Genomic DNA, 9,243 nt, shown 5'->3' on the forward strand with positions numbered 1-9,243 from the left:
GTCTAATCATGACCCTTTGATGAGGCTACAGGAGAACATTTTTCTTTTTTTTATTAATTTATTTTTTAATGTTTTATTTATTCTTGAGAGAGAGAGAGACAGAGCACAAGGGAGGGGTAGAGAGAGAGCGGAACACAGAATCTGAAGCAGACTCCAGGCTCTGAGCTGTCAGCACAGAGCCTGACGCAGGGCTCGAACTCACAAGCAGTGAGATCATGACCTGAGCTGAAGTCAGACGCCCAACCGACTAAGCCACCCAAGCGCCCCCATTTTTCTTAATCTTAGCTAGCAAGTAGGCAAAATTACAACCTCTAGTAAAATTACATTTGCATTTATCCAACCTACATTTCTTTAACTTTAGTTAGTGATATCCTGAATTCTATTTTTATGTGGAAACACTTTAGAGACTCCTTTTTAATTAGGGACCATTGGATTGTTCCATCATCCCGGATTTGCTAGGTAGATGTAATAGAATCTTGGTATTTAACTTGTCTTTTGATACACAGAACAATGGAGAGGACACTTAGAACTCTGTTCGGTATAAACAATCAAACACAAAGCAGAATCAGACCTGTACATATAGAGAACTGATGACTGCCACAGGGGTGGGGGGATGAGCAAAATCAATGAAGGAGGAGTATAGATGCAGGTTTCCAGTTATGGCATAAGTAAGTCACGGGAATGAAAGGTATGGCACAGGGAATACAGTCAACGATATTGTAATAGCATTGCATGGTGACAGATGGTAGCTATACTTGTGAGCATAACAAACAGAGAAATTGAACCACTATATTGTGCACCTGAAGATAATGTAACATTGTGTATCAACTATACTCAAATTTAAAAAAAATTTTTTTTTTTCTTAAGAACTCTGTTCAGAAACTCATGCCCTGAAAGGGTTTTCAAATGCCAATTGATCAGGGATATATGCTTGAGTTTATCAAGGGCCAAGATCCCAAAGAAAAGCACCAAAACAAATACCTTGAATTTTCAAGACCCTCCCATCGCTCCTAGTAACTATGCAGTATAGCTTATTCTGGGGGTGGCAAGAGTTTCAGAGGGGAGAAGATTATAAAAATTATTTTATATCAGGGGCAACAAACTATGGCCTGTGGGCCAAATCTAGCCAGCAGCCGGTCCTCTGTTTTTGTAAAAAGAGTTTTATTAGAATGCACCCTGCTCATTCATTTCTGTATCATATGTGGTGGCTTTTATGCTACCATGGCCCAGTTGAGTGGTTGCAATCAAAACTGGCCCACAAAGCCTAAAATATTTACTATATGGCCCTTTATAGAAAAAGTGTGCCAACCTCTGCCCTAAAGTAAAAAAGGATTTGAACTTCGCAAAATTCTGAGACAGTTTACTTTTGTGAGCAAGTACCAGAAGCACTGCGTCCATGTTACCTCAGAGTTGGATCTCTGAGGTTGCTGTGGTCACGCGGTAAAAGCAGAGCCGTGTGACCTGCAGCATCCCAGAAAGCAAGTGTCTCACAAGCACTGGCCACCATTCAGAGACCCAACCCTGGCTTCTACTCTCCTAAAAAGTTGTGGCACATAGAGTAGGATCCTGGGGAATTTCAACCTTGGATCTCTGAACACGGCAATAGTTATCTCACTGACCCCTACAATTAATTAGAGTAAACCTTGCAAAGAATTACCCTTCTTTCTAAAGTATTGGGCTTCCAGGGGCACCTGGGTGGCTCAGTCAGTTAAGCATTTGACTTCAGCTCAGGTCATGATCTCACAGTTCATGGGTTCGAGCCCCGTGTCGGCTTCTGGGGTGACAGCTCAGAGCCCAGAGCCTGCTTTGGACTCTGTGTCTGCCTCTCTCTGACCTGGTTCTCTCTCTCTCTCTCTCTCTCTCTCTCTCTCTCTCTCTCTCTCTCTCACTCTCTCTCTCTCAAAAATAAAGAAACATTAAAAAAAAATTAAATAATAAAATATGGGGCTTCCAACTCTATGCCAGAAAGAGTAAATAACAAGAAGTACAATAACAAATATAAATATGGGACTTGGGGAATGTGAGAACTCAGAGAAGTAGGTGACCCAGGATGAGGGAGCTGGAGCTTTTTTTCTGAGCTCACTGATTAAGGCAGAAAGGTCTTATTTACTTATTTTCTCCATGTCACACCTTCCTCTGACACACATTCACTCCCCTCCCTGCTCCCACCCCAGGCACCAAGGATTTCCTCCATTTTTTTTCACACAAATCTTTAAACACTGGTCTTTTCTACACGCTGGCCTAGCTTTCCAATGGCTTTCTATTCCCTGGACACAAAGCCCTCACAGAAGAAATGTCCTACTTTGGTCCTTCTGCTGCTAAACACGCTTTGCTTGCATTCTAGCTCATGAGTCTGCACCTGAGGGAGGGAAGAGACGATGAGTTACTTTGTCAGGAAGTGCATGGGCGCTTGTGCCCACTGATGTGCTACACCCCTAAAGACTTCCCGCTGCCTCTTTTCCTATCCTGGCCTCTGATAAAGGGGCTCTGTATACCCACTACAGGCAGTTGCTGCTCTGGAGATACCGACCACTGTGAAATTGGCCCAGCTTGCTAAATGGCTTAAGCAAGACCTTCAAGGTATTTAAACTTAAATGGCAATTTGATTTTCCTTAGTACTCAGCCCTTTTGTTGTCTCTCCTTTACCAACTGCAAAAAGGCCCAGCTCTTCTGCATATGAGCTTCTAGTCACTTCCTGCTTCTCTCTTCTAATAACCCTAACTGATGTGTAAACACGCTGATTATGATTCTATTCCATTACATTCTTCGCTGGCTTAAAGAGAGGCCGGTCACAGGGGGCACTTGGAACTATACTTCTCAAAGTGCATCTGCATATGAGGACACAGCAGGAGGAGCGCTTCCGCTGGCTTTCTGCCAGCTCCACTACAACGGACAGTGCATGCAGAGGAACCCCTGATCCGCACACCAGATCCCAGCCCTTGGTTCAAAGCTGTCCATCTCCGGGGCAGGAGCCAAGAGTCACACTTGTGACTAGGAGTCCGCATCTGTGACCGGGAACACAGCGTTTAGCATTAAGGTCTTTAACAGTAATAAACCAGAAGGCAGATAATAAGGGTTTTCCACTACAGGAAGCACCCACAGGCTTCTTAGTATACCTGGAGCTCATCTGTATGTGGGGTTCTCGCTCTCTCTTTCACTCCCCTCGACTAGTCCTCCCATGTCCACCAGCCCATGTCACCTGCCGTCTCCCTCCGTACCAGTTTCCTTATGTCTCCAACGTGTCACAAGCCTGAGGAAGGTGTGGGCAATTTAAAAAAAGGAAACAAAGCACCTGCCAGTGAAAACACTAGAACCCAGTTCTGCCGGAACACATCCCTTTTCCTGACAGAGTTCTTGAGTGGGTCATCATAAGCTCACTTTTATGGCCGCAGAGCTAACTTCATCTCTGATGCCCTCAGAGCTACTGTTTCCCTCCTATCTCTGTTACGTGGCAGATGGCAGATGACAAGAGGAACTGCTCAGCACGGATGCAGGCAAGTCTCGTCCCCCTGGCCATGTCTCCCCACCCCGTCATTGTCACATTGCCAAGACCCTCCACCCCTGGTGCCTCACTCCCCTTTCCCACACCTACCACACTGCTGAGGTGGGAGAGAGCTTTCTCACCACAGATATCCCAACATTCCAACTTGATCCTTGTTATTGACTGAACTGTGTCACTACTGTGTCACTGTAGTCAAAAATGGGGCCTCTAGGAGATAATTTCATTTAAATGAGGTCATAAGATGGGTCCTAATTCGTTAAGACTGGTGTCCCTAAAAGAAGAGCAAGTGACATCAGAACTTTCTCTCCCTCTGCCAGGTGAGGACAGTGAGAAGGCAGCTGTTTACAAGCAGGAAAAGAAATCTTAGAAGAACGAACCACGCTGGCACTTTGATCTTGGATCTGATTCTGGTCTCCAAAACTGTGATAAAAGCAATTTCTGTTGTTTAAGACACCTCAGTATGTTATAGCCCCTTCCACAGGAAGTTGAGAGGTGCCCCCACTTGAGGCTAAGTCTCAGGCATTATAGAGAAACATCCAGTGTTATACCTGAAAATTCTCCACCCCACCCTGCCCACCCAACCTTGTCCAGAGTCTTAGCTGTTAGTTCCCTGATGCCTCCTACCTATTCTCCCCAGAAGACCCACGTAATCACCACCCCAGAGGGTGTCTGTCCTTGATTTGACCTGCTAGGAATCCTTCTTGAGAAGACAGCTTAGGAATCTGAAGAACCCTCATTCCACAGTGATTACTTTTCTCATTTAAAGGTCTCTTTCCCCATGTGTCTCCATGTTTCTCAATCTTTCCTTATCTCTTCATTTTTAAAATACCCATTTATTATTCTCTCCTTGCCTCATGCCTGAGGTCTGTCTTTGTCTCTTATTCCTAAACATTCCTTTTTCTGACTCTTTCCTTTCTTCCACCTTTAATACTGAGGTACACTTTTTAAATTATTTTTAACTCCATGAATAAGGTTTGTTCTCTAATACTAATTTGACAAAATAAATGGGTCTACTGCCATATGCCTCTTCTTGCATAAAAATAAGCAAATGAAACAAAATCAGTATAACTTCTCTAATCCTCGACTATTCGCTTTTATCGGGTGCACAACTAATCACCATTTGTTGGTACCAGAAACAAAATCAGTATAACTTCTCTAATCCTCGACTATTCGCTTTTATCGGGTGCACAACTAATCACCATTTGTTGGTACCATAGGTGTCAGTTCAACCAAGCAGATCATTTAACCTGAGCAATTACAGTGTCAGGAGTCAGAGGAGGGGGCCAGTGGCTTTCTACCGGAGAAAGGTAGGGCCAGAGTGCAGCAACTGTTTGTTTCTGTCATCTGGGAAGAGCCATGACAGGCCAAGAGCATGGAGAACGACAACTCAATCAGTTTTCATATCTATGAACTGAGTTTGCACCCAACGAGAGGATCTTAAAAATCCACCCGGCTCAAAAGTCTGTTTTGTTGAAAATCAAGAAGTAGGGGAGGTTGGTGAGAATAAGAATGACTTAAAATCTTTGATACGCAACCAGAAGGACCTGGCGATTTCATTACAAACATGTTGACTTTGTGATAGGGACTGGCCAGAAAGAAATGTCTAGCTGACATTTGTAAACTTGTGCCTAGTGCTCAGAAAAGAAACAGGAAAAGGACGTTATTGGGAAATCAAAGAACCACACACACGGAGGGCTTAATGTCTTATGGTCTCCATCCTGATGATTTATGCAAAACTCTGCTTGGTGCTCCTGTGTATTCCCAACCCCCCAAGCTGGGATCTAATATGTGCCTATCCTAACTCTTTCATTTGCAAGTGACAATTCAAATTAGACTCATTAAAAAAGGGAAGTTACTGGCTACTGTACCTGAACAGTGAACAGAAATATAATGTGAGACACATACATATTTAAAAATTGTTCATAGATACATTTAAAAAGTTAAAAGATCTTGGTGCAATCAATTTTAATAATACATTTAATTAATCCAATATATCCAAAATCAATCTACTTTCAACATGTAATCAGAATGTCAAAACCATCAATGAGACATCTTTCTTTTTTTACACACTAAATCTTCAAACTCTGATGTATATTTTACATTTCCAGGACATTTCAGTTTAGACTAGCCATATTTCAACTGCCAAGAGTCACACAGGCTAGTAGCTACTATATTAGACAACACAGGCTGGAGCTACACCTTCATGTATGACTGTATCTAGAAACTCAAATAGAGTGGTTTGAGCTCTCTCAGTTTTGCTTTTCTTTGCATATTGAGCTCATCCTCTCTAAAAAGAGAGATACCTTCATTTGGCTGGGCAACATGGCTGGCTCACAAGTTAGCTCAATTTATATCGTACTTGTCAGTCAAAGTCACAGAGAAAAAGATACCATTCTGATAGCTTTGATCGGTCCAGCTGATATAATATATTCATCCATGAACCAATCACTGAGGCCAGAGAAATGCAGCCAACTCCAACCTAAACTGTCCTCAACAGTCTGACAAACAAAGCTCTGATTGCCCAAGTCTGGTGGCATGCTCCCCTCTGGACCTAGGGGTACAGTGAAGGAGCTGGTGTTCCCCACGTGAACCACACAGAATCAAGGAAGATGGGCCCCCAAAGGAAGGGATGTAGCACAAACCACATATATCCATATATCACATATATCTATATATATGCTTGTGGACTTAAGCCACCCTAGACCCTGCACTCGGTGCCAAGGCAAGGGGATCTAGGAAGGTGGGTATTAAAAGCTGATTTGGGGGTACCTGGGTGGCTCAGCTGGTTAAGCATCTGACTCTTGATATCAGCTCATGTCATGATCCCAGGGTAGTAGAATGGATCCCTGCAAGAGCCTCTGAGCTGGGGGCAGAGAATCCCAGCTTGGGATTCTCTCTCTCCCTTTCTCTCTGCCCCTCCCCTACTTGCGCTCTCATGCAAGCTCTCTCTCTCTCAAAATAAATAAATGTTTTTTTAGAAAAAGGTAATTTGACTACCCATTCCTCTTCTTTTGCTCAGGCCACAATCATTGCATCAGGGAGCTAAATTCCTACTGGATTCCCACTCCTGATCTGCAGCTCTTTTTAACCGGTTTTTCCATGCCCATGGCTAGATCTCTCCCATGCTAACCTGTGTGGGATTTTTCTAAGAACCTAACCAACCCAGTTCTTCTATTCAGCCTGCGACTTGATTTTGACTGCTTGCCTGTCCTTTCTTCCTTGCCAACTGGTACCCTAGTCCGGAGCTTACATCTGTTCTGATGCTCGGGACCAGTACTCTCAGGGTCAGCTTTTCCATCCAAACCTCACTGCCCCTGAGAGGCAACTTCAGTCCTCATGGCTCTCTCCTGACCACTGAACTCCAACAACAACAGCAATTAAAATAATAATCAGGAGAGACTGTATGGTGTGGAGAATAACAGCACAGATTCTGAAGCCAAACTAAAGCTGGGATTCAAATCCCAGCTCTGTGCCTTAGTGGCTCTGTGATGCTGAACAAGTTATTTAACCTTTCAATGCCTCTATTTCCTCATCTTCAACATGCAGAAAAAACCGGACCTATTCACCAAGCTTGTGTTGTAAATTAGATATATAAATATATGTGAAATGCTTAGAAAAGTCTTCATGACCATGTATCACGGAGGGTTGCATCAGGGAACAAGAACCACTATGACTGACATGGAATAAGGGTTTTATCATAGGGATTAGACCCTACACGATTGTGGGGGGAAATGGGTAAGTAAAAGTGAGCAAGGGGAAAGATGGAGGACCAGAGGAAATTTTCTAATCAGGAGCCACAAAGGGTTGCTGATAAAGAAGACTATTGCGGAGGATGTAGTCTCTGCATCTGCTGGTGGCCTGAAGTGCCAGGTCAGAAGGGCAGGCAGCTGGGGAAGAAACTCTGGACCAAAGCAAGGGAGACGATCCCATTGACTCTCACCGCATTTAACCCACATACTACTGGTGACCCTGTAAAGGGGGTGGCCCTCCTCGAAGCTGCACAAATGCCTTACCCGAACTTAGAGATCTGGTGGGAGCAGGAGGAGCCCCGGGCCCAGGCGCTGCTCCACTCTGATAACGTCAAAGCAGAAGAGCCACGACAGCGCCCCGCCACTGACCCCGCGACCGCAGTCTGGCACCAACTTTCGCGGCTCTCGGGCCGCTGGGTCACGTGCAACTTGCAAATCTCGCGTGAATCTCCCCCGTGGCCTACCCCAACCCAGAGCCGCTCCAGGAGGGATTCCAGGAGGTAACCTACCACATTAGCTAAGGTATGTAAAACCGTAAAGGGTTAGCTAGTGTTGTTACTACTGCTACCAATATTGTGCATGGGTCTTGTATTATTTATTTCCTGCATTACACTCGGCGAGTGTAAGGTCCCTGAGGATATGTTAGCATAACCACTTTACACAGTTTGCAAGAGTTGTCGCCTTGTTATTTAAACCACATAACAGTCCACCTGACCCACAGAAAGTTTCCAGAGCTAATAGGTTGCAGGGGACAATTCTGCCAACTGCAGGTCGCCTGATTCCAAGTCCAGGATACCCCGCTACGCCCCATTGCGTGTTACGCCACATGGTGGCAGCACAGTGTGGGCGCTCAACGATATGTATTAACTCGCTTGTAATTTCCATGTGTACATCAGTTAAACAAGAATGCGGTATTCTGTGAGACGGTGAATCTGGTTTTCATGGGAGGTTTTCCGGATCAGTGTCCACACTGGCCGGTCGCCGTCTAATACGCCTGCGGAAACCCAAATGTTGAATTTTTAAGAGATGCACTTCCTACAATTTGCAGCAGGTGTCACCCTAGAGCTACTGAACAATCAATTCCTGATCTCTAAAAGCATCAAGAACCAGTGTAATGCACATCACGTAATGCAGGATAGGGCCTACATTTTAACCTGGGCAAAACAATACAAAACAAAAAGAAGAAAGAAAAACTGTTGCACCATTTCATGTTACATTGTTACATTTTTAGCAGAGTATTTCTTCCCACCCTACTCCACTTAACTATCAATCAGGAAGTGTCTTTAGGACAACAGCTACGTGCTAAGTGCTGGGGAATAGCAGAATGTCAAAGTCGATTTTTCAAAAGCAGTTCTTGTTCTGTTATGTTTTGGTGTCCCCAAGTCCTTATATTTATCACTCAGAGTTGGGGTCCTCTCTCTGCAATGTTATCGCTAAGAGCACACAGTCCTCTCCCTGCCTTCTTTGCTCTTTTGCAGAATCAAGTCATGATGAACTTGGCTGTCCTTAGGTCTGAACAAACCCTTTTAGGCCCTCATAATATCATGGAAGATAATAATAACTTTATATTGATTTTAATCCTTTTACTTTTCAAAGTATTTTTCATATCTGGAATCTCACTAAAGTTTATAACTACCTGGTGCAGTGAGTAGGCAGATAGTATCGTATTCATTTTAGAAAAGTAGAACTAGGCTGAAGAGTCTAAGTCAGTTGGTCAAGTTTCCACAGCTGGTCAGCCAAGTATACTATCTCTCAAATTCAAGTCCAGAACACACTCTGCTCTCGTTGTAGAGGAACCAGAGTCTTATTTATGTACATATTAGTATAACTTATGTATGTTCCATCATAGGTAGATTTTTGACTGAAAGAAGAATCACCTTCAAAGATCCCAATAGCCATAAAACCATAATCTCCAGTTTATCTAAACTCTAAAATGATAAAGGATGGAATTTTCTGGTTAATAGGGAGTGCCACACATATCTATAATTTGAT

Source organism: Felis catus, chromosome C2 (genome assembly GCF_018350175.1).
Source record: "Felis catus isolate Fca126 chromosome C2, F.catus_Fca126_mat1.0, whole genome shotgun sequence".
Taxonomy (NCBI): domain Eukaryota; kingdom Metazoa; phylum Chordata; class Mammalia; order Carnivora; family Felidae; genus Felis; species Felis catus.